At 39.4% G+C, this 25,236-nt stretch overlaps 1 long non-coding RNA gene across 3 annotated transcripts in view; it reads right to left on the bottom strand.

Annotated features, from left to right (window-relative positions):
- Positions 1–25,236, bottom strand: part of LOC108447301 — a 309,215-nt gene that overhangs the window by 4,098 nt on the left and 279,881 nt on the right. For all 3 annotated transcript variants that reach the window (XR_001862789.1, XR_001862788.1, XR_001862790.1), the window contains one exon: positions 2,647–2,835. This is a non-coding gene — a long non-coding RNA (uncharacterized LOC108447301). The remainder of the gene's footprint in view (positions 1–2,646; positions 2,836–25,236) is intronic.

Below are 25,236 nucleotides of genomic sequence, written 5' to 3'. Positions count from 1 at the left end.
TTTTTTGAATTCTCCCACAGAGTATCTTTTACCTCTCTGCAGCCAAAGAAAAAGAGTTAATTTTCCAGGAAGATGGAAGGCTCCTACACAGAGTTTATAATGAAAATTATGGTTACATGCATTGCACACCTTCAGCTGTGTACATATTGCACACAGGTCATGTAATTTGTCAACAGCCTTACACTGGGCAGCCAGTCTGCTACAGAGGGTCCAGTTGTGTGTGATGTTCATAAGCAACCATACCAAAAATTAATCTGGCATGGATTCTGTTTGTAGAGTTCAACAGAGTTTGGATTTGTTTCTACAAGATTTGACACACAATCTCAATTAGAAAAATAGACATATCTTCTTTATTGCCCTGTTCCTTAGAAAAGAGTGGGTAAGCATTAACTCTAGTATAATTTAAACCCAAATCGCTGACAATATATCTTTTATATGTCCATAAACTCTCTATTGCAAACACTTGTCACTTTTTGTGCTGGAGATTTCTGCAATCTACTATCACAAGGGACTTATTTTTTCCTAATGCAGCTACATCTCAGCCACCTGTTATTTCATGGAACAGTCTGGGACAAATAAAATTGCACAACTAAGACAAAGAACAGGTTTACAGATGGATTAATGTCCACAAAAATAATCAGAAGGCATGTTGAAAAATTCATATGTTCACACACACATGGAGAGTCATGAAAACCTTTTGATTTTTGGACTCTGTAAGGGAACTCCCACCAGTCCTTAGGGGCGATGCCATTTGCACACCTCACCGAGCATTAACTGACCTCCAGCTGGCCTCTGGTAGTGCAAGTAGTTACCCTGGATGTGAAGCTACTGTGGCTCTCAGAAAGGCAGATCTACCACAAGATACTAGCTGATTTTTCCATCAAGGCTGGTATTTTTCACTAGCAAATCATAAATAATCACTGTCCCACAGAAAAGTAGAAAATCCCAGCAGACTCATATGGGATAGAAATAGAAGAACATACCAAGCTGCTGATGAAATTCAACTACCTTTCTAAGCATGAAAAACTCCATGATTACAGGCAATCTTGAAAATGTAGTTATACAGCTTAACCAATGGATTCTCCCCTGGAGAGCAATCTCACTGAGATTTTCTCAAAATTGTCATGGACGACCTACCATTCCCTTTGTCACCTGTCAAATGCAGAAGCAAGTTCAGATTCAGTGCGAAAACTTTATTCTGTGTTGAATGGTCATTTAAATTCAGAATCTTGGTTTGAGCACATCTCAAAATGGACAAGTTAGTTGTGCAACCATTGTTGTTGCACAACACTGATGAAGAGTCATCAGTGCAGTAACTGTTGAGTAGTGGTGTTTCATAGAGCTGCTTTGTTGTCCACCATCAGCTGTGAGACCGTCTCTGAAAATGACTTTGCATCACTGATACAAAACCCTACAGGAACCAAAAGGAATTGAAGATTTAATGCAACACATTTTATTCTTCGTTGTTTGACAGTAAAAGGGCACTTAGCTCTAATAATTTTCCTAATGGCATATCTTACCAGTTGTAGCATGTTTAAAAACTGAACTGCTCTGTTTGCCAAAATTAACAAACTATGACATCACTCATTTTTGAAAGAGAGAAGTGAAACTTTGCTTGCAGTGAAAGCCCAGACAATTACAATGTGCATTCCAGATAGGAGCACAACATTAGCATTGCTTCTTTGTGCTAGCTCAGAAGCCCATCTTTTAAAATACGTTATGTATCCAGCAGTTTTGAACCTTGTTCCATTTTTAAATTCCTCTCTATCAGGCGGCTTAGAAGCCTGAATGCTCACACTTCAGATTTGGCCAAAAATAATGAAAATACAACAGATAAAATAAAGCTTATTGATATATTTGAGTAAAAAAGGGCCTCATATAAAATGAGGTTAGCTTGGCTTATATTATACTCAGAGCATAAGTGAACATGCTAAACTTTTTTAGTTGCTCTTTATGCATGCTGTTCTTTATATTGTATGAAAGGCATTTATGATATATATTGTCATTTCAAGTGTTCTTGCCAAGCAGTTTCTGAGTCTTTTCATAAATTTAAAGGAACTATATAGCAGTTCAGCACATTTAATAAACATACTTTATATGGAAATAACTTTTTGGAGAGTAGTAAGATACATTTGATCTTAGAAAGTTCTGCTTTAGCTTTGCAAAAGCAAGTTAATCATAATCTGATTTAATACCTTATGCTAATGATAACTTAAATACAAGTGCAAGCATAAATTAGATGCACTGATAGTCCCTTACTGCACTTTAAAGGCTGCAGATAAATCTGGAATGCACGCAGAGACAATGTTTTAGTGAGAAAAGAGAAATATTAAAAAAACATCTGAATTTGTAACAGTGCTGTCATGGGACACAGAATATGAAATGATTTAGACAAAGAAATGAAATATGGCAGTGGAGTAGGGGAAAAAGACTCATTTCAATTCTCAGCTTGCAACAGATCTCTTGTGCTGACTTCAGTGAAAAGAAATGTGTCTGTCACAGAATTCCCAGGAAATTAGATTCACCCAGTTTGCAGTGGATGATATAGCTCAGCTATAAAGCAAGAAGGCCTGGCAGAGTGAGCAGCTGTGCCAAGGTCTCACACCATGCTGGCTGTCTTCTCCTCAAAGCCCCGTGCAGCAATACCTGTGCAGGGAATGATTTTCCAGCATTGCTTCTCCCACAGCAAAACTGAAGCTCTCATCCTGTAGCTGCTGTGACCCTGGAGCCACCTCCTCGTAGGATGCTTTCTGAAGGGGATCATTCACAAAATGGGACAGAAGCTATGAAACAGCAGCAGAAGGAGCAAAGCTGCATATTCCAGATTGACTGTTCCTAAAAGGATCAGAGAAGATTGAAATAACAAAGACTTGTAGTTGTCTTTATCAAGAAATGCAATCTTTACTTATTATTTACATGATGGGCCCAAGCATACCGGGCATTTTAACCTGGTTGTGCCACATTCTTATGTCTTCCTTTAACCTACAGTAATTTATTTTTAAGTGTCATGCTCAAGTGTAACTGTATGTTTTGCCTCCTGCTTTGTTGCATTCCCAAAGGTTGATTAAGCAGGTTATAATCCTTTAGACGATATCTACTCAAGGCTTAGTAATGCCACAATGTCTTGCTTTCTTATGTACTCAGGCAAGCTGGAGGATTTCTAATATTTATTTTCTAACCCTGAGCAAAAAGTATTAAGTGCTTTTTCTCGATGAGTCTTCATCCCACCACTTTTCTCCCAGACCTTTTGTGAAAATCTCATTACAAGAGGGTACTGGGCATTCATCCAGGCTTAGCTATACTTCTTTGTGAACCTGATAAAAGGGAAGTAAGGGCTTTACAGTATGCGCCACGGCAAAACATCCTGTTGTGTGAGTTTGATATACATTAATTAGTCAACTCTTCTTGTTAGAAATTATGCAAAGTCTCTAGGTTATTCAGAATATACAACTTCCCTAAGGATTTGTATCCTACTGCAAATAGAAAATGACATTGTTCAATTCTTTACAAAGACCTCCCACCAGATGTCCCCCTTTCCCCACCAAAATGATAACAAAAGACTGTTTAATTCTCAATTTAAACCTGTCTGTAGTTATTTTGTTCTTCATTATACTCTATATCCTGTAAAATTAGTTATCATACCTGCACTTTGACATAAATAGCGGCTGCTTTTAGGCATGATGCCATAATAGCATCAGCCTGTAGGAAGAGCATGTAACCTCAAAGAGCACTTTACGCCTAGAGAGCCTGAGCCAGGCAGAGCAGTTCTCACAGTGCATGAGAAATGGTGGGATAGATACTTCAGGTGCCTGTTTTCCAGCACTGGCAATTACATGCAAACTCACTGGGATTGATTTTATTCATCTATTCTTAGGGAATTGAAAGAAATATAAAGGCTGTATCTGAGTCATTTGACCTACTCATTAGGAAGCTTTGACACAACAAAGACAGAATATTCCAGAGGCTTCAAAAAGAGATAATGTGCAACTGAAATGGTTATTGTCATAACGAGGGAATTTTAGAAATGCGCTTTTATTAACATGCTTGCTGGCACAATGGTCATTAGTCATGATGGTGCACAAAAAAGCCTGAACAATTTTGGTTGCACTTCTCAGCCAGATTTAATTTCGACCATGGCTACAACAATCAAAATCACTCTTTCAGATACAGCCATCTCTCTTTCTCTGCATACACCTGTTTCCATTCATTCTGACAGTTTAGTACTTAATGTGGAAAGGGCAGCAGGGCCTGACCATAAGATCATGCTTACATTCCACAGAGTCCGAGACAAACCGGAGAAATGAGTCCATGACACTTATTTAATAATGAACACAGAATAATGGGATATTTCTGGTGCTTGAGTTCTAGACATTGACAATGAAATGTGCACTCTCATAAGCAGAAGTGTAGTTATTTGATATCTTGCCAACTAAACTGTGAGGCAAGATGCAGAGAATTTATTCTCTGGCACTTTTAGTCCCAATGTGAGCCAAACTCAGTACCTCAGTTTCAAATGGAGTAAATTGCTTTAAGGAAGTTGAAGCCCACAGCGAACCTAGCCAGTTTTTAGACATGGTTGGGGAATAGTATGTGCAAGCTACAGATTGTAGATCAATCCATTCTTCCTGTTTTCCTATAAGATGAAACCTCTGCTTTCCAGGTGGGATCAGAACTGTAAATACCACCCCCCAATCCCTCCTCACCCCTTAAAAAGCCCCCAAACACCAAAGCTACCCAATGGACGTACAAAAGAACACCGTCAAAAAACCGTACTACAAAAAATAAGGATCACGAAGACAATTAAGCACCCTTACTTTCTCTGTATCTCAGCCACTCATGCTTATAGCAGAATTAAGAATATTTCTTTATTTCCAGCTTTTGTGACTGTTCTTGTACATTCCTTAACTCTGAGGAGGTCTGAACCTGATAAACACATTGGACGGTTCAAGTGCTAGTAATAACAAACAGTGGGGACAGCTTGACTGACATAATCTATTTACAGACTAAAGGTGTAAGGAGCAATATTGCAGGGTGCTTATCTGCCAAATCAATGGCCAATGGTACTGGACAGAGATAGTATTTTACAGGCTTAACCTCATAGTTCCCTTCTCACTTTCTTCATGTCGTGTAAAATCTGACTAAACTCAAAAGGCTACATGAGGAATAAAAAGGGGAAACCTGGTGCATGAAAGGATTTACTTTAGCTATTAAAAATAAATAAATTCCCAAACCTCCACTGCAATTGAAACAGGCGTTTCAAATATTCCAAGGTAGACAAATACTCTGTTGTAGCTCTAATGATTAGGATAAGAGCCTATGATTTGTACAAAACAAGCCATAATTACTGTGAATATCCTACTGGATTTTGCAATAAGGAAAGAAGGTATTTTCATGCTTTCCAGGTTTGGGATGAATATAATTGATTTATGATTAACATAACAGGTCTAGGCTTATCCTCCAAATAAATTGTGTTTCACAGAGAAATGAGGATAAAGGCATTTTTCTCATTTCTATTGAAACATGGTATTTTCAAGGCAGAATGACTAAGAGCAATGCTGATGAGGACTTCTGCTAGATGAACACTTGTCATTCATGCTAGATTAAAGTTTGTCTATTGTATGGCAGGAGAAAGATGAATGGGAGGTCAAAAATCTAAAGAATAACATGAGTAAGGTTTTTAAAGGCCACAATTTGGAAAGTAACACCATTGGGAGAAAATTCCTGTCCGTTTACTACAGATTAATTAAGCAACATGGATCCCTGGGCATTTCTTGGGAACTAATTGGAGTCAGAGATTAATAGTCCAAGTTTGTGCCCTAGGCTACCGTTTCTTTCCAGCTTCTCATACCATTGAGGTGTTTCAGACCAAGGCTCTCACAGTTTAGGTAAAAAGAAAAAAGGGTGGAAATATATTCTAAATTTTTGAAAGCTGTATCAATAATGGCACAATAGTTATCCTGAAAGGGATGTAGACCTGATCCTGAGAAATATCAAGACCCACCAATTCCCATCAATCCTTCTGGAACTCCATTCCTCAGCAGCTGATAAAGGCTATGGCAAGCCTCACTGAACCCCAACCTCAATTTCATTTGGCAGACCAATTCAGATAATAACACAGAAGATAACTACACCTTCAGGCATTTCAGGCATACTCAGCCTTCATGAACACTGCAACCAAATCACTGCAGTGGGTCAAATTTGGCACTGCACTCATGTCCAAAAACTCTTGTGTTACACACAACCTCTGCCAAAAAAAGGTGTCTTGCAAGACCAAGAAAATCATATTGCTTCAGAGAAGGTAAAGAAAAAGTTTCAGCAGCCTGGTGACTGCTGGAAAAGGCCTGTCCCCTCATTAAACCTGGTGGCTTGTAATTGAAACATCTCTCTGGAGTACTGAATGCTTTTGCAGCATCCTGCCTTGTTCAGCAGCAAGAATAACTCCTTGCAGTAAGACAGACAAAAAAAAAAGTGTGAATCCACTGTTACGAGAAGGATAAGTGGGATTCTGACCACCCCATGCCAGGATGAAACAAGCAAATAGTTGTCATTTCTACATCCATCTGAGCCCTTACTTTCTCCAAAGGTTGGACATGTCATCTGCAGCAGGATAGCCACTCCATGTCTGTGTGCCTGGCTCAAGTGCCAGTCAGCTACAGAGCTCCCTGGCATCAATGATTTGTGTTCAGGGGTGTCCAAATTCCAGACACTAGCTAAACCCTGACTAAACTGCCGGTCTGACTCTCACTGGCATTAATGACAGCATTGGCTACGGCTCATTTAAGACTTCCTCTGAAGCTTCCCTGCTCCCCTCCCTCCCCAGCTTGTGTACAGAAACCAGCAATTTCACAAGGTTATTTTAAACACTAGTCCTTATATCTAAATCCTCTCTCTTGTTAGCTTTGCTAAAACACATGGCACTCAAGTGCTTTCTAAATGCTATCAATGGATGCTGCACTTAAAGGGCAAATGTAAAAAGGAACAAACTGAACACATACATCACATACCTTTTAGGGCTGAGACATTAAAGAGCAGAAGCTTAATCTTTGGAATTTTTCAGTATAAATAACTGCCCCTGCTTATTCAACTCGAGAAAATGTCTTCCACAGTCTTACATGAAATCTTCTCTAGCTAGTGGTTGAGGAAGAAAGCTTCTGAACTTTTCACACTATCATTTTCACTATTTTCTAAAGCACATGTAGCCAATTAAGAAAAGTTATTCCAGTGTATTATTCTGTTTTAAAAACAAGGAGAAATATAAGACAGCGTGAGTGAACATTCTGCTTTCTTGAAAAATTAATTATTTGATACAATTCATCTTGTCCACAGTTGTTGCTCTTGTTAAGAATGACCTTCTTGATTGTTCCAGTTTGAAAAAAATAATCAAGTTGGTAGCAACAAAATAACTCTGTGGGGTGGCAGCCTGCTCTGTGTGTTCCTTATCTCCAGAAGGATTGAAATTGTAGCCACTGAATAAAGGTAAAGAGGCATATGTAATGCACTTTACTGAACTTTGATCTCTCCATATTTTTCAGATGTTGCTAGACAATGCTTGCACAATGTTTTAAGAGTGCAAAGCATGGTTTGAAAAGTCCACAATATTTATTAAGTGTTGAGACATTCTCTAAGTTAGTGTACAATGAGATGCAGAAAGTTCTTTAGAAGAATTGTTGTTGTGTTCAATTTTAAGAGTGGAGTAGACCTACTATTGATTATACATGTGATTACTTAAATATTTCTAGTTAATGCTGTTGCCACACAGAATAACAGATTCTATGAGCTACAAGCTACAGCCAGTCAAGTGCATGTACTCTGCACTTCACAGCCTCTCTCTTTATTGACTAATAAGATACATAGGCCTTAACATACATTGTTACTTAAACGAAGTTCCACGGCATTTTTCCTGGATAAACACTGCCAGGTTGCATCCCAAAGACAGAAAATTCTTGGGCATTTCTCCCATTCCTGCAAGTGGGTCTGCTGAACATCAGTGGTGTAACTCTGCCAGATAGAGCTGAGTCTGTCTGTGCTTGCAGAAAAATTTCAAAATGCTTCTTTACCTTTGCAGATGTCAGGGAATTTTCTGAGCAAAAGAGATGCGTCCCTTCAGTTGGCAACTCAGGGATATGAGCATTGCTGCTCTGAACACCAGTAACACCCAACCTCAAATGAGCATGGAGAGCACCAAGGGAGCTGACTTATGTGGACACCTCTCACATCATGTAGTCCAGTGTGAAGAATGACAGATAGCTGTACTCCCAGCTGAAATGAGCTTCATACAACTGTGATTGCTGAAGAATTGGATATTTCATTATGACGTTTGAATCTATCAGAAAAACTTGGTTCAAAAAAGAAAGAAAAATATAAAAATGGAATTGGTCAGATTTGGGTTTTCCTTCTGCTTCAATGCTTAATATAAGCTAAAGAGTAATGCGATGGTGTCCAGTTTAGTAAATGCATTGACATGCAAAGTCTGTATAAAATGAATGTGTTAGATATTCACAAATGCAGAAGGGTGAATATTCTTTAAAGCTTCTGCTCATACTCCAAGATTTTGCTCTGGGAAAGAAGATGTGTAGTAGTAAGAAAAAGAAGCTATCACTTTGGGCTTGTAATAAGCCTGTGAATTTTAACACCAGTGGGTGTTATGCTTTGTTTTTCTATTATACTCCTGAAAGGTATGAATAGAAAAAAAAAGGTATACTCTTTGTTATTCAAAATATTGTGCCATAGTTTAGCATAAATGATAGGTTTAGTATTTATTCCTCACTTAATCTTTCTTTTTTTTTAAATGAAATTCAGATTTTTCCCTTATTATTAGAAAGTGTGGTCAGGAATCTGAGGAAGCACTGGGTACCCAGGAACTGAATTAGAATTAGGATTCTGTGCCTATGACTTATTTCCTCTTCTATCTCTGCCTTTAGGGAAATCTCTACTTCATTTTCCCTATGCATAAAAGCCTACGTATCTGCCAATTTTAATTAGATGGAGTACAACACCTTCAGAATTGTAAGTGCCAAGCATTATTATGATCTGTGACCTTCAGCTAATGAAGGAGCGTCCTGCTTTCACGAAAAGCATGTCAAGTATTAGACTGTGATACTGTTTGAGTGCTCTCTCCTCACATATGCTGTGTATAACATTATATGTTGGTCACACACCTGCACAATACTGTTGAAGTTTGTAAAGATAGTATTTGATGCAAGTCAAGCATGTTGTGAAAATCAGTCTTTTACAAGAAGCGCTGGGATAGGTTTCAAAGCAAAGGAGTATGATAACCTCTATCTTAGCATATCTCAAATTACAAGATCAAATGCAGATTTGGACATGTTGGAAGAGAAGTTCAGCTCTATGGCTGAAAGCTAAAAGAATTTAAATGATGTGCTTTGATATGGCTTTGGGACCTCTTACAATTTCCATGGAGAGCTACTAATTCTTCTTTATTTCTTTCACTTTTTCATAGTTAAAAGGTTTTTTTCTTTCTCGCCTAAAGCTCATAATGTGGTAAAGAAGTTGTTTGGAGCAGTTAAATCAGTGTATAAATCCCCATGAGAAAGAGTCCATCACACATTTTGCATATCTCAGGGGTTCAAGAACAGTGGGCAGGAATCTGATCTGTTTTACAATAATTTAAACTATGACTAATTTGAGTGAACCTCCAGATTGGTGTTCCTCCAGATGTCAGTTAGAATAACAGAGAGCAGAGTGTGGCTCAGGAAGTGAAAAATAAAACAGAAGATCTGTGTCTTTCCCTGTTGATGCTGTAACTTGTGACAGAAACCTTCTCTGAGGCAGTGATGTGCTGGTGTTCCAACCATGCTGAATTCATTTACTTTGGCAGTTTCTTGATTGTTCCACTGTCTATTTATTTGAAATGGAAACCAAGTCATCTTGCCTGCTCCTTCTCCCAGCATATAATTACACAATACATCTTCCATTTTTTGCAGTCAATCACTTTCAGTGCTATTTTCCCATTGTGCACCACATTACCTGGCTTTCGGAGAGGTTTCCATCTGAATATGAGTGTAAAGGAAAAACTTGAAAATAAGAGAAGGTGTCTATGCATTTGCAAAGTGGGAAGAATGTCTAAGTTGTTCCATGCATTTATTCAGTCATTTACTGACAGCTGATTTGGAACATACGCTTCTCAGACATTCAGTGTCCTCAATTTTGGGTGTAAGAGCCAGAGATTTTAGTGTCAGATAAGCTAACCTTGTTTTTCAAAAAGTCAGGACCTGTCATCATTATAGACATCTCCTAGTTGGCTACCCCTGTAACAACCCCTGTAATGTGGCTGTTCAATATCAGAGACAGATCAGACAAATGTTTGGTATTTTCTGGATTCTATTCAAATTGTTCTACAGTCAAGTAAAGTAAAAACTAAAATAAGGTAGGTAAGTGACAACTCACATCTAATGAATTGTATGCAACACTTATTAAAATGGATTTCAAATGGAAAGGAAATGTATTACAAGAATGTTCTGATTTTTATAAGGGTAACAATCTAATTAAAATATGTTTTCCCTCTTCTAAGTTCATGGCTCCCACATATTAGTGGTTAGGACATCCTTAGATGAGTTATTTTAGGTTTATTTTAAAGATGTACAAACTGAGGTATGTAGTGTCCAAGATCAACTAGAAGGCCAGTGGTAATTAATAAAGTTCGAGAGCTGGGAATAAAACTGAATAAGGGCTATATTTGAAAGAAAAAAGGTCTCAGGTAGAGAAACAGGTGGCCACTGGCTTAATTCAAATTCTGACAAAGTTCCTTTCCCTATTAAGGCACAGCCATGTCTGCCAACATCTAAGGAAGGGCACAGATTCTGTCAGCAATTGATCTACCTTGGGCTAGTGCTTCATCCATCTATAGAAGAGCTGCAGCAAAACTACCTAATTGATCAACTAATCCCTCAGGAAAAGTGCTTCTGTCATCAAGAGTCTGTCATTCTCATTGGGATGGGATTCCCTCTCCTCTTCAAGAAACTGCCCTTCTCTGTTTCCTACATGGCTGGTGTCTCTCCCCTGTGTCCACGCTGACCTTTCAGTCCTTTCTTGACACAATATCTGCCAGTGTCCCTTCCTTGTCACCTTTGCCTTGTGCCTCTTTGTTGTTTGGACACCAGCCACTGACTCAGGCCACTGTTACTGTCTCTTCCTTCTTGACTTATTTTGTTTGGTAGCACAGAAACTGACCCTATGTTCAGCACCATTAGCTTTTCCCACATTTTTCTTAGTCCCTCTATACCTCCACTCCTTTTTCTGATAGAGAATTGATGCCTTAAAGGAGGAGCACTGCCTGATTTCAAGGTTCTTGGGCACTGCCATTGTGTGAAGGCACCATTCAATGCCTCAGGCAAGGGTGATGGAGGGTTCTTGCATCACTCACCTCCGTGTAGTAGCCACAACCTGGTCTCTGGCTGCAGAGCTGTCAAACCTTCATAACAAATTACTGAAGAGCTATTTTTTCTAAAGCTGGGCCCACATCCGACAGCCCTGTTCTTTGACATTTAAAAGTGCAGGGATTGCACATGCACACCTATTCCAACTGTGGGTGTAAAAGGCACCTCAGACAAAACAAGTGAGATCATTTTTCTGAAGAAGACTACAAATCCTACAGACTTGGATGGAGGAACCTGACAGACAGCTGACACATGCAGAAGGCTCATCAGGCATTTGCAGTTTTGTTGTCTGACTTGCTGAAAATGAAGGGACAGAGTCTGGGGAAATGTAACTTGGGACAGTGTTGTTGCAATAGTGAGAGCCACATTATCACACTTCCCAGAGGAGAGAGTTTTATGTCTTACTGCAGTGTCAAACCTTACTGCAGTGTCTGAGTAAGTCAAATGAATAAAATGAGAACTTTAAATGGAAAATTAACCAACCAAGGGGAGGAATATTTTAAAAAGTATTTGTGGTTAATCCTTTTTATGCTCTCGTCAGGGAAGATTGCCACAGCTGCAGGGCATGTACATCTCAACCCACTGACATGCTTACCTGGAAGTGAAAAAGAAAGGGGTGAAACCTCCACTGAACTGGCATCTAAATTACACCTTATTAAACAGAAAGGTGACATTTGGAGCATATGAGTTGGGACTTGCTTTTTTCAGCATCTGAACATTCATTTGTAAAACTGGTTCTCTCGTTATTGTGTCAAAATGAGAGATTCCCAGCCAGGTAGCTGACAGGTTAGACAAAGAGTCCTGTTCAGTAATAAAACAGTCATTCGGGTATTCTCCAGTTTTCCCTCCAGCATTTGCACAAAGTGTATGAGCTGTGCTTGGGCCTGATACGCTCTTTCTCTTATCTAGGATTTGATAATTATTGCTAGGGAAGTGGAGAGGAGATGTTTTGACTAGCACTGGAGTATGTGAAAGAAAGTAAGTGGGTCAATCATATTTTGCTTCTCAGGAAGGCTGGTGACATGTTCAGTTTATCCATCTGATTCATTTGTTTATCATTCAATTAAATGAAATGAGTGTTGCCTGTATGGGTGCCTAGAAAGGTGTGGTGCAGCTTGAGTAGGCGTTTACACTCTGTGGTTACTTGGATGACAACTGCCAAACAGTCAATCCATAAAGATGTGAAGTGATTCCTTTTTCCTCTCACTCCCTCTCATCCCCAGCCCTCCAGTGGCCCTAAAATTACACCACTAATACTCATCCAGAAGAGACCTACACTGACTACAAACCAGCCAGAGCAAATAATCACAATGTAGTAACCAGGAATTAATAATTGCAACCTTTTTCAGCTTCTGCAGTGATCTGTCCTCGTCAGTTGTGTATATGGGCAAAAGTGTGGCTACATGACTTTGGTTCAGACATGCAGTACAGATCACAGACACTGAAAGTGAAACAATTCACTGGAAAAACCTTTGTATCTTGTGTGCTTTGGATTTCATTGCTTTTGTTGTGTGTTACTCTGTGGAAGATGCAGTTCTATATAAAAGGATTGCCAAGTGACACAGCAAGAAGATAGGCAGCCTACCAGCAGTACAATAGATACCAAAAGGCCATCTTATAATGAGGTTATATTCTTCCAAGAAATGCTGAATATGATGCTTTAGCAAGCACTCTTCGATTATAACACTAACCAATGATCTTTCTTACTCTATACCACTTCTGTCTAAGACAAATCTGGTATTTTTTGTGCAATAATTACTGGTAATGGCGCAGACATTCTCACATATAATTTGAAAGCACATATAATTTGTGCTTTCAAAACCTATATTTATATTGCATTTATATTTGCAACCCTATCAGCTCAAGTAGCAAGTAACACAATTCTCCCTGAATATCTGCAGGGGAATACTTATCTGTAGTTGATGATCACAGGACTGGGAATGCCAACACTTACTTTCTCAAATGCCAGAAACCTTTAACTGTCAGCAAAGCTAATAAAATAAATCACACGTGTGCTGGAGGAGTGGTATGTAAGGGAGAAATGGATATAGTGATTAGAGTTCATACGGGTAACAATGGTAAATCTGAATGAATGACACAGAATTTGTGAAAACATTTCTAAAGTAATCTCTGTTACACTCCTCCCCTAGTGTACAAGACTATTTAGGCAACAGGAAAAACAGGCACTCAATAAAACACGTAGAAGAGACAGGACTATCCCTTGACACAATGCTGGAAAACTTTTGGTGCTGCATTTAACCAAAGTCAAGCCAGACCTGCATCCGAGATAATGGTCAGGAAAAATTGGAAACTACCTAACCAGCAGCTGGGAGAAGACCAACATATAGTGACAATTCCAGGAGAATGAAGACATTTGTTAGGCACTAGTGGGACTGCCATAATTTAGCAGGCAGTAATAAAAGTTCAGACAGAAGGTACAAAACCCGGGGGGAAGAGCAGTTGATCAAGTGTTACAGTACAGTAGCCACCAACATGTCTTGTGTAAGTTCACATCATAGTGTACAGAGCACAAGCTGAAATGATTTAACACAAATGAGCTTAAAGAATCCAAAGAATTTAATGAAGCCCTAGACAGTCACAAAGCAAAAAGTTATGAAAGTAAATGAAAGAATCTAAGACAAAAACAGAATGGTAAATTTTCCTTGAGAGCAATATACCAGGCAATGGGATGTATCAAGGATCTAATTTGATGAATTTAGTAAGGATTTGCTTTTCATTTCTGTGAACACAAAAAATCCTAGAGCCTGCTTTGATGCCCAGTTAAATATTAGACTAGAAAACACAATCATACAGACATCTGGTAAGAATTTTTTAAGTACTCAGTAATGGTTTAAACCCTGTGTAACCATTGCTGATCTTTGACAAAAATGAAACAAGCCAGCTCTGAAGACTTTTAAACTGGCATCAATCACACACACAGTTACTGCAATCCCCCTCCAAACCTCCTCCATAAAACTGTTGGTACAAAATTAGAGACTAGTTATGACCAAGCTGAAGAATAAGAAGCTAGTTATATATTTTCATAACTTGCAGTTAAAAAAAAAACCTACATTTATATACTTTACCTGCTCTCCAAAATAATAGTTAGCTGAAGATAAGTAACACCATAACTGACAACACACTGTATACCTTTTCCAAGAACATTTACTGCATATTTTAGGAATTAAATTCTTCCAGGATATCTAAATATGTTTTTCCACATTGGGCTCTAACACAAAACTTTTTATGGGCATAAACCATGGCTTTGATGTAAAATTAATTCATTCATGAATTTAGGTACAGTTTATTATTGCAGCTGAAATGTCTGCCTAAAGGAAAATGAATATATTAAATATTTTTTTCCATAGAATAGTCTCCATAAACTAGAATTGTTTGAAATAAGCCTGATCCTAAGGAGATGTGAAGGAGATGCTATTTTTAACATGAGAAGCAAATCATAGCTTCCAGTGTTTGACTTCCCAAATCCCTTTTAAGTTTCTCATTTAGTTTCAGACTGCTCTGTTTACTAGATCTTTTTCTCTAGTAAACCTATATTTTTATATTTGCTGGGTTTGTGACATGACTTTTTGATCTTTCTTAATTCCAGTCCAAACCAGCGAGGCATTCTGGCAACTGAAAATGAATTTAAATGATCCATGCCTTCATTTATAAGAGTATTGTAAATAAATATTTATGCCTTGATAAAACAAGACACTCAAATAAACGCGTAATTTAATAACATCCCTATTTCCTGAAATATAAGCTCTCACCTACATGGAAAAGGTCTGTTTTCCCAAGCCACTGTTACCTGTTTCTTTGAAATTTACACAGATGCTGGAAAATATTCACAAAGACGTTCAAGACATGGACTTCACAGGGCAATCCAGAGTGACAGCACAGTGCTGCTCTGGGCACCTTGGAGAGAGAAGCCGAGTGCATTTGCACAGCTCCAAAGAGCCATTAGGGGAGATTATTTCAGATGATGGCAAACTCCCCAGGTGGCAGAGCCTCAGCAAAGCCCTGGGCCTGAACTTAGCTGCATGCAGGAGTACCTGGGTTTGTTTCCACTGGTTGTGTATTGTCAATGTTGAGTTACAAGCCCATTTCCCCTCTGCAGTATCAGCTCATGGATTTCCTTTTATGTTTGTGATGCCTTGCTAGGGAGCACCTGTCTGTGCTGCTTTCCTCATTTCCTTTAAAATGAGATTAATAGATAGCAGCCTTCCTCTGAGGCGCTCTGCAGGACGGCCTCCTTTGTACAATGCTTAGATCTTGTAAAAGCCTGATTTAATGCTGTCAGACCCAACAGAACCCATTCCTGTTACCATTTGGGGTGTCTTGGAACATATGACGGGAAGAGTCCTGCTCTCAGCCTCACCAGGGCTATCGTTGAACTTCTCTGCTTACAGTAGTGGAACAGCTCTGCATTTAGACCCACTAGGTAAGAACAGGAAACAAGAGTACTGGTTTGTTGCCTGAACCTCCACAGTTTCTATTGACAAAACCCACAGGAGTGTGATCTGACCAAATGTTTCTTTAAGAAAAGTCTGGCACTCCAGGATTCCAAAAAGTAACAAAAACCACAACAATTTCCCTTGTGATAAAGCGCTCCAGATCTACTAAACAGTAGTTTAGTCATACCCAATTTTTGTTACCTTCCAACAGAGATGCCTTAAGAGGTCTGTATCTGATCTAATACAGTATTTGGAGAATACAGTATGCTGGCAAAGAAGCAATTTTCTGCTAAGATTGATGCCAGACTATCAAATGTTTAGATCATTCATGATTTTAGAAGTATACAATGGTACATAAGCATGTGATGTCAGAACTAAAGTATAAGTTATGCAAAGCACAATAGTTTTGAAAATATGTTGCCTGCTATTAAGAAAGAGAATGACCCTACACAATTTCAGAGACCTTTTTTCTGCAAACATTAAAAAAAATTCTGGAGGAATCGCCAAGTTTACAAATATGCACACACATTCCACATATGGATATGCTTTAGTAATCATCTTTACAAACCTTTTAGGCTACACATGGCTCTAATAAATAACCCATTCACAAACAATATATTATCATCTAAAAAAAAAAAAGGAAAAAGCCCAAACCGTTTTCATACACAGCCCAACAGTTCTAGCGTTCGCTTTCAACCCGCAGCCCCATGATCAATCATTACGTCAGTGCTCATTTTTCATGGTTTGGTGTTGAACAACAAATGGAAAAGAAAATGACTGAAAAAATTAATACTGTCTCTGACAATGAGCAAAGCTCAAGAAAGAGCTCACAAGTGACAGCTGAGGACAGTCTGCCCTCTGTAAGTTGCAAATGTAATAAAATCTGAATGTTTTTTCTCCTATCTTTTTGAACAGAGTTCTTATGGGCCAAACTGCACGACGGGAAGGCCTGCATGTCAGTCCCTTTGTGTAAATAGTAAACAGCTGCAGTTAAATGTTTTACCCCTTGAAGGACAATACTTATTAGCTCAAGGTTAAGAGCCTTGCAGAAGGTTAGCCCAGCTACTGCAGAGCTGTGAAATATCATCCTTTGGCTATCTGCTGACGTACACTCAGGGGCTGAGTTATGCGATATGGGCAATGCAAGCTTCACCACTCAGAAGACAACAAAAAGTTGTGTTCCCGAACCACCAAAATTATTGGGGCAGTAACAGCTTCTGAGTGGTAAGACCCTTTCTCAGCCTTGATCCCATGAGTTTTCCTCACTCCTGAGTCTCGCTGGATTCAGCCAATTCTATTCCAAATGTATGTTTCTTGTGTCTGTGTGAGCCAGACTAAGACCTTTGGACTATGCAGAGTGTTTCATGCAGGGGTGGATGCAAGGCAGGAGGAGTAGCAGGAGAGTCCAGAAGAACATATGGCCCAATGGCTCAAGGTGTTCTCTGCCAGTGTGAGATCCTGTGTATCAACCTATGCACAGGCAGGTCTTGTAACAGGGAAAGACAGTAGTGCTAATGGCAGCTGGGTAATGATACCTTTTGTGGAAGCTTTTTTTGAAACTTAAGTGCCCTCATGAGAGTGACTGACAAAGCCTTTCTGTACTGTGGATGTGGAGCTGAAGCAAGAGACAGTGTGGTGCTGGGACAGAAGGAGGGGGAGGGCCATAGGAGAGCACGTGCTGAGGACCAGTTGTCTGGGCTGGGAGGTAAAGGCACGATCTTGGCTGTGCTGTCTGCATTTCCCCCACTGTGGTGATGCACATGGTGGGGAATAAGTGATAACTCATTCCCCCACCTTTCTCCATTTAAATCTGTGCCTGATTTGTCTAGCCAAAGTGCAGTATATCATATTCATTCATGGCCTGTCTTAATACTCCTTCTTCTACTAAATCACACATTAAAATAATAGGAAGGCATAATCTGGCTAATCTTTCTTCCTCAATGTTATTTTTTTTTTTTTACATTTAATGAGGATTCAAATCTGACTTCTCAGATTTGTCAGAGCTAACAAGAATATGCAGCTTTTCCTTGTCATGTAGGACTCAAACTTCTCATCTTAGTCTAAACATGCCCAATTTTTGTTTTCTTCTAGTACCAACACATCAGACATCCAGCCTATCCCAAGATATGGAAGATGTATTTTCCTTGGCAAAGAAATATTTTGAGCCTGATTGATGCAGACCCTAGGCAGTACTGATTATTTATCTTTTTGGTGGTATGCAAAAGTCTTTCATGAAAATTAAGGCCCAGGGCATTTAAATCCTGATATTTTTTAGCTGAATATGATCATGGTTATGTTTCTGGCACACTGAGCAGCTTTTGTCACAAAAAGAAAATGTTTGTGTAGCTCTATTTTCAGTCTGTATCATCACTGTTTATCCAGTGCCTAACAACAGAGTACACTGCCTATGAAAGCCAGAATGCTTCAGGTACAGAGATCATTTTGGCTTTCTACAGCTTGTTGCAAACTGCTCCAGTACTCATTTCATGTACAAATGCTTCTTGTTTGATTGATGAAATATACCTCTGAATGCAGAAAGCAGGTAACACAATGAAAACAATTAATTAGTAAAATCCTAAAAAAGCCATCTCCACCATAAGTCTTCCTATCTCAGAGCAGGCTGCACAACGCTATTTCCCAGACAGAAGAGAAAATAAAATGGAGTCTTGAGCTGCTGAGGTTTCAGTTCCCCTGGACTAACACCATCCTTATGTCTCTCTTCTGAGAACATCTTGGGTTTAGACTGCAGTCCTGAGTGCTGCAGCTGAACTCAACAAAAATAGTGTCTAATCCAAACTGACTTCTTGAAAGTGAAAAAAAGCACAAAGGATGAGTTTTTGTTAATGGCTGAGTAGTACCAACCCCTTGTGTAAGTTCAACCGGAATGACAAAGGACTTCCCTAGTGAGAGCAGTTACAGCAGGTTCTCCTTTTCCTCCACAAGAAGTGGTTTTAAGGGTCTGGTCTCAAGTTCTGATTTTTATAAGTGGCATTGCATTAACTGTAGCTGTAGATGTAACTGTAGGTAGTCTCTTATTACTGGTCCCATGAGAAATAGTCCCAGCAAACCCAGCAGCACTGAGCACTGTAGCACTTAACTGGAACATGGCTAGAAAGGAGCAGGACCCTCTGCCTGTTGTGTGCCATGCCTGAGCTCACTGCGGTTTGGAGACATCGGATAACACACTCCCTGTGGCCAACAGCACCGAGCAGGTGGGCAGCCACATGTCGCACTAGCCTGCACTTCCAAGTGACCTTCACTAGCAGCCCCCTGCACAACATATTGCATTAATCCTTTCTGGAGGTCACAAAACCATGGCTAAGTGGGCTGCGGTACAGATCCAAGAGAAACAGTTGCAAATGCCTAGCCAGATGCAGATGGAAAAATGTGCTTTTCATGTAGCCAGTTCAGAAGGCTGAATAATTTATTAGTGCATCACATGCTATTTTTCAAAACTATGCCACTTTGAAGGAAATCATATATTTCAAATTATAAGCAGGTCCTGCTAACAAAGTGGATCACAAATGCCAAAGCAGACAAACAATTGTGTATCCGCCATCTCCATGCCAAGTGACTTGGATTACGTCACTGCCAATGGACAGCTCAGAGAGAAACAAGCACATCACAGAAATGAAACAATTACTGCTGATTACTTCAAGCACAACTTGGTGTGCTCAATCCTTGATCCAAAGGCCTTGACCCTTCCTGCAGTGCTCCCAGTACCTTCACCCAGCCTCTCAGTAACAGGCTATCAAAGGCTGCACAATGGATTAATTCCACCGGCTTTTCTGGAGCTGAGCGAGGCTGACAAATGAAATACGGTTTGCCTGTCTCAGTGTGGGTATTGTTTTCTGCACTGTAATGCGGCACAGGTGTTGCAGGCCAGGAAGGAGATGCACTGGCAGAAGTGTGATAAGGGAACTTGTGAAGGAAAGCATGCCATGGAAAGTTGGGGAGAGGAGGTGAGGCAAAGGACCGCCTTGGCCCCTGAGGGTGCTGCTGGGCCCTTGGCATTCCCCCAAGACTCACAGCACATCTCTAGGTACCATATGGTTTGAGGATGAACTTCCTGTTCTTCTAAGGGGTGGAAGAGGGGAGGAAGCGTCTACGTATGGAGAGAATAATTGCTTCCCTCTTCTGCTTCTTCTCCCCCTGTGCCCCGGGCATCAACTTCACACCACCATAAGAACGAGGTGAGGTCTGATCTGTAAGGAGGCATTTGTAGATAAAACTTTGGCTGAAATGCATGGGAGAGCAGAGGGCAAAAAAGAAAACAGGATAGCACCCTAGAAGCACATGGTGTATCTTACAACAACTACAGCCTTGCTGGCATTGGATGGAAAAATGGAGAGTGAGCTCAGAGGGCCCCAGGTCATCAGAATCTGGTTTATTCTGGTTTCAAAAAGCATCTGTCCTTTGTTTGCACCACACTGGTTTTGTAGTTGTGATGGAGTCTGTGCTTTTGTGGCTGGACAAGCAATGACAGATTTGTAACTATCCACAGCCCAGCCCAGCCTGCCTTATCATACAGCTTTTACTGCACAGAACCGTCTCAGAAAATCTGTCAGTCTTCACCAAAAAGTATTATAACACAAGATGAGCATCATTTGCAATTGTGAAATAATGTGAAAAAATGGAGGCAATTTTGTTGTGATGCATCATATTTCCTAGAATATAAGAATCTATGCTATTTCTATTAAGTTAATTAGAATTCAATTAAATTTTTGGTAGTGAGGATAGGGCACTGAGCCAAAAAAAAAAAAAAAAAAAAGGAAGGAAAGATGAAAGGGCTTGAAGTCTGCAAAAGCACTAGTCTATGGAAACTCCACCTAGAGGCAGATTTTCACGCACATCTGTCAAAATAAGCAGCACAATATCGGCTCAGTTGAGGCAGTAGTGGGGTAACAAAGCCACTCAGTACAATCACAGGTTGATACATTGCTCCCTACCCTCATTATACCCACAGTCGCCAGATTACATGTGTGACTCCAGACAATATTTTTTCATTAGCAATCTGGATATGGTTACACACAAAGCTTTAGCCGTGTTCTAATGAAAAACAAAGAAACCCTGCTGGTGGTCAAAAGTAACCTGGCTCTCAGGAAATTAGAAATTATATGCAGCAGTGTCTGTGTCACATGCTTGTCTAACTTTTCTGAAGAAACTGCTTATTGACAAGCACAGGTGTAGTTCTCTCTTGGGTTGTCATTTTTTTTTTTATGTTACCAGGGCCAGAATCACACTCAGAAGGCTGTCACTAGTCTCTAATTTGAGCTGAACTGGTAGGATCTGGCTCTTATTCTAGGATAAATGTCCCTATTTGAAATGAAGATCATTCATTCATTCAATCATTATTTCTTTCAGCAGGTAACCTGAAATGTGGAATGACAATTTAAAAACCTTATCTCAATGAATACATTCAATCAAATTACCTTAAAGTTAAAACTAATAAAAATATCCTTATCAAATAGTGCCTCATAAAAAGGTTATATCGTTTTACATAATTTGATACAGAATTAGCTCTTCGATCTCAAGGTTTGAACTCATCTTTTCACAAAAGTTGCAGTAGGATATCTCAGCTATTTTGCTGTGCTTGCAATGTCAATGGAGGTGATCTTTCTGGGTCACATTTTTAGAGCTGTTCAAATGCTTAATTTCAATGAAACCAACCTTTAAAAGCTGGGCAACCTCTTTTCGAATTAAGGTGGGAAATAAAAAAGAAAGAAAGAAAGAAGCTGATTTGAGGTGCTTAAATTGAAACATGGCAATGCAGACCAGTTCTCTTTCTCTTCTTTTCAACTGCTCTGTTTCAGTGTTCTACCCAGGATGACAACCTCAGCCTTTAGGCTGCTCCACTCTTCCTCCGAGCAGGATTACCCACTTCAGCTTTCACCAGTGTATTGTGTTGCACTCACATGGTTTGTCTTCCTTTCCAGTTACAAAGCTCCTTTGTGAATTTACATTAGCAAAGGTGTGACCACATGCATTCTGTGTGGTAAACTTAATTACATGTGTCCCACTTAATCTTTTGTTTTGCTTTTATGTTAATGTAAGTCAGAGGATTTCTTTGAAGCCCCACCAGAGTCAGTCAAGAGTAAGAGAAGTTAAGCTCTTCATCCATACATGGTAAAACACAGGTTTAGTATCAGATCAGGAAAAACAGACTTACAGGAGAGTCAGTGCAGTAAATCCATACCACATTTTGAGTTTTTGTTTTGATTTTCCTTTTTTTTCCCCCTTATTTCAGTTCCTCTAGTGACACTGATCATGCTGTAATCAAACCTCTCCTGATGGGAGAGAGTTTTTAAAGTCCTTGCTAGGAGTTTCAGAGACAAATGGGACTCTCAGCCTTCGCTGCTTCTTGATAGTTGTTTATTAAGTCTTATGAGAGAAAAAGAGTCACTAGCGTGATCCAGACATACCACAAGGCAGAGAATGCAGGAGAAAGCTGAATTATCAAGATTGCATGGCCTTTTTAAGGGTAAATCAACCAATGATTGCTAAAAACGTACATTATTTTTACTTTTCTACCAATTATTTATTAACACAGCCAGGAACTGCAGAATTCTTTGTCCAATCATCCCAAACTACTTTTACTGCAGAATATGGAGTAGTAGAAGAAGAATAAGAAGAAGGTTTGGAGAACAACAACAATCCTCCATTTTGATGGTTTTTTTTGCTTTTATCTATTTACTACATTAACAAACCCGAAACCTCTAAATTTTTCGCCCTGTGAGAATCTTACGTAGTAGTCTATCACCTAATTTACACTAGTGTAATTTCTAGTTCTTTTCTAATAGTAGGCAGTTTTTTCCAAGGACAAAGGTCAAAAGCTGTGTTGTTCAGCGGGGTGAAACCCCTCAAAACAGGCAGAGAAATATTCTCTGCACTCTGGGTTCCCACACTCTAGGAGCCATACCAAGCCCCTTCCATTGACACCTGTGCAACTTACTGCAGAAATCGAAGTAAATCTACAGCTCGCAAGGACAATTGCAATCTGAAGGGCATTTTCCACCATATCTCAACTAAAACATAAATGAACTGTTAAGTTCCAAACTGACTAAAGGAAATCCCTCTTCCTACTTGATTTTCTAAATATTTCTGTGGAAGGCATTTTACGGCAAGGAAGGATTTCTAAGCAAGATGCACATAAGCTTTAGGCGTAAGGAAAAAAAATTAACATTGTCACATCGGGATAAAATACAGCTGATTTCTATATTGATTTGCTATATGCTTTCCTTGCTCCTCACTCTTTTTGTCCTCCTGTTTTCCTAAGTATTTGGTAGACTGAACATAAAGGATTTTTATAGAATCATTAGATATGTCACAGATTCACTGTATTATTGGCAAAAGACATATTCAAAAGGACTTTGAAAAAGAACTTATTTCCAGTGGATTTAGCTTTCCAAATTCCAAATGTTCACATCTCTATTTATGATTACTTTAAATAACTTCATTTCTGTGGATGGCTGATGAGCTTCCCAGATGGAATATAAAGCTTTATGTAGCTCTTGAGGTTCTCCTTTTGCTCTTTATGAAGAATAAAGGAAGAAAAATAGCTTTTAAATGGTAGGATTTTATGAAAAATAACTGTTCAGAAAATGGAAATATTTTCAGATAAAATGACCATCTGAAGATTGTTGGCTGTAAAATATTTGGTTTGCTTCAATAAAAGATTTTAGCTAAAGATCAGATTATTTCTGTGCACAAAGGAAAGTAGCAGCATGACAGTACCTGATGGATTAAATGAGTGCATAGTACACTGCTGTTTCACTGCTTTTTCTTAAATCACTTAAAGCGCAGCTGCTGCATGCCAAAGAGTTGTGAAGAACATGCTCTGCCCTTGCAGTCATATTATTTTCATTCTAAAACAGCAAGTTTAAAAAAAAAAGAAGTCATGCTTCTTCTCTGTCAGACAGCTTTTCATTGAAGAACCTGAAAAATAATTTTTCATTGCAGCTTTGGCTACAACCCAAGCATTGAAACCAATGGAAACACTTGCAGAAGTCCAGCCTGTGATTCCACCCCCCATTATAAGGGCCTTCCTTTTACAAAATGGATTTTTGGGTAGATTTTCTTTGGAGAGTTCTAAAGATTTCCTGAAATTCTTGAAAAAAAAAATAGAAGTGAGAAGTAAAGTACTGAATAAAGATGGAGTGTTTGTCTTTTAGTTCAGATAGAGCAACTAAGTCAGAAAGATGTCATCTGGCTAAAAGATGTTTTTAAGTGTCATGGTTAAAGAGCTTGCTCAAAAGACCACTGAAATGAAAAAAAACCTCAAACAGCCCTTAGTGTCTTTCATGCATTTTGAAGCAGGACATAAGCATGAGGAAAAAAGATACTAGAGTTGCAGACTAATCTTCTGTTCACATTTGGGATTAAACTCTGCTCCATATGAGACTGCTAAGGTCCATAATAAATAGTTTGAGGCTACCACAGAGATGGAAAATCAAGGGAGATTAGGGGCACTCATTTTTATTTCATTTGTTCATAGCATAGCCTCCAAGACAACAACAGAAAGGGGAAACAACTTTGTATTTATTATTATGGCTGAGCTGCATGTAATAAATTATGGAAGAAAAAAAGGCTGAGGGATAATTGACTGAAAAAACAAATGTCAGTTAAAGTAAACACAGCAGTTTCCACTGAACCTATTTGTAAAAATGTCAAAGGAGTTGAGTTGTTTTCCTTCACAATATTTGTGCTGGTATAAAGGGACTGTGGTTTAATTAAATTTCCCCACAGAGACTAGGTATTCCACTAGATGTCACTTTGAGACTTTGCTAAGATGAAGGACAGCATCCTGATGAACGAATGCAGCATCCCCCCCTGCAAAGAGCTGAGAGCTGTCTTGCAGCAGGAGCCCCTGGTCAGGATGTGACACTGAGGTGCCTCAAGCACAATGAGGATGCTTACGGATGCATGACCACCTGCCAGGAGAAGAGCTGCCATCTAGACGTGTGCTAGCAAAGATTATCCAACCACTAAAATCGTTTTTACTGCCCTCAAGGGAAGGAGTGAGGAGACCACTGTCTTTGCCAACAATCCATCCTGTCCTCCCTTGCGGTGACAATGAGAACAGGGTCAGGCTTGGTAGGAAGGGGGATGGCTTTTGTGCAGATACCCTGGGCTTCCACAGGAGATCTGATGGATCCAAGCAAAGTACTGATCCAGAAACTGCCCCAAACATCTCTCATCCCTCACCAACAGGAAGCAGGTACTAGCCCTGATGTGTGTATGTCTTCCCGGACCACCTTACAGGCAACAGAAAGCAAATTAAAACCATCTCCAAAAAAAGGAAGTAGATGACTTGAACCTTGTTTTGGAGCTGCCCCGTTCTTTTGGCAACTGACCATTTATTTAACACACCAAACAAAGGATGCCAA

This window comes from Corvus brachyrhynchos, unplaced genomic scaffold, assembly GCF_000691975.1.
Source record: "Corvus brachyrhynchos isolate BGI_N302 unplaced genomic scaffold, ASM69197v1 scaffold175, whole genome shotgun sequence".
Taxonomy (NCBI): domain Eukaryota; kingdom Metazoa; phylum Chordata; class Aves; order Passeriformes; family Corvidae; genus Corvus; species Corvus brachyrhynchos.
This window is presented reverse-complemented; position numbering and strand designations above follow the sequence as displayed.